The 1,674-nt window shown below is 37.9% G+C and overlaps 1 non-coding gene across 1 annotated transcript; it reads left to right on the forward strand.

Moving 5' to 3' along the window:
* Positions 1-502: 502 nt before the first annotated feature.
* LOC140853480 (small nucleolar RNA R71) lies at positions 503-608 on the forward strand. The gene has a single exon (XR_012136551.1). It is a non-coding gene; the product is annotated as a small nucleolar RNA R71 (small nucleolar RNA).
* Positions 609-1,674: the final 1,066 nt, after the last annotated feature.

A 1,674-nucleotide genomic window follows, 5' to 3' on the forward strand; every position in this document is an offset into this window, starting at 1 on the left:
GAAAAATTTGGATGGTTTCTCCAGCCGGGGTTATAAGTGTTTGAATATGGATCGTTTCCTGGTCTGCGAGCTTGTTGGACTTGAGCTTGCTGAACCTGCTCGTGCACAAACTCAAGAAATTGAGGTGCAGCTAGGCATTCACTAACAAAATGGTTCGAACTTGCACACAATGCACAAACTTCTTGGATTGGGTTAGATGGAATCGGGGATTGTCCAGTATTTAGAAGACGATCTAATTTTTGGGACAGTTCATCTACCTTTTGAAGGATATCTATGGTATTTTCTACTTCATATATTCCACCTCTTTTTGGGTTTAACATGGGTTTATCTCTAATAGAGGCAGACATATGATGTAATGAATTTTCACTTAAAATTTCAAATAGTTGCCATGCCTCATCCTCACTTTTCAGCATAAATGTCCCACCGCATGATGCATCGACCATTTGTCGATGTCTTTCGGAGAGCCCATCATAAAAATATTGGATTAACTGCCACTTGGGTACAGCATGGTGGGGATATTTTCTAATAAGGTCTTTTAATCTCTCCCATGTTTCATGAAACATTTCTCCATCTAATTGGAAAAAACTAGTTATGGCTTTCCTTATTTGATTAGTTTTTCCTATGGGAAAATATTTCTTGAGAAACTCTCCTTGCAGCTGGTCCCAGGTTGATATAGTTATGGAATCCAAAGTATGTAGCCAGTATTTGGCTTTGTCCTTAAGTGAAAAAGAGAATAATTTCAACCTAAGAGCATCATCGGAGAAGTTGTGAATTTTGACAGTTGAGCATATCTCAAGAAATTCTTCAAGATGTTTATAAGGGTCCTCATTACTAAGTCCATAAAATGAAGGTAACATTTGGATTATACTGGACTTAATTTCATATTGAGTGGCCTCCACAGGGGGCACTTGAATACAAGGAGAGTAGGTATATGTGGAAGGAGTAAAGTACTCCTTCAATTGCTTGGGTGGATCATTCTCCTGATTTCAGTCCATATTTTTATGTCTGTTGGCTCTAAAGGTTCTTTCTATTTTTGGATTAAAAGGTTGGATTTCTGGTCGTAACGATCTACGGTCAAGCATACACCTTACAATTATACTGTAGAGCAAACACAGAAAATTTTTCTTTTTATAATATATATTTTTATAATAAAGTGAGAAAAGAATGAAGAAAATCTAAAGAGAAGAACCTAAGAATCTTAAATCTATGAAAAGAGAGAAATTAGTTAATGTTTAAATGTTAATTGCAATCAACTTAAACAATCATAGACTCTCTATCCTAAGGTTAACTTAGATCTAGACAGCTCCTAACTTTCAAGATCACCTTTGAGCACTCCAAGCTCAAGACTGACTAACTGACTCGGCCAGGTAAGCGTAAGATGTGGGAGGTTCCCTGCTCGTTGCTTTCCTTAGACACCAACTAAGTTGGCCAGGTCAGTCAACGGAACCAATTGAAAACCACTTTCTTTAACCACTTGCCTTAGACACCGAGCAATTAACCAATCCGCACTTGGTTCAACTCTAGAGCTTTCTTATCCTATTGAGCTCGAAATTCTTAGGGCTGACGTCTAGTTGATTTTAAATTAAGGTCTAGGTTATGCAAATGCAAGGGAGTGATTTGTGGGCCAAGGAAGGGTGATCAAATCCCCACCTTATCTGGTTAATGGGTTATTGC

The sequence above is a fragment of the Elaeis guineensis genome, chromosome 13 (genome assembly GCF_000442705.2).
Source record: "Elaeis guineensis isolate ETL-2024a chromosome 13, EG11, whole genome shotgun sequence".
In the NCBI taxonomy this organism is placed as follows: Eukaryota; Viridiplantae; Streptophyta; class Magnoliopsida; order Arecales; family Arecaceae; genus Elaeis; species Elaeis guineensis.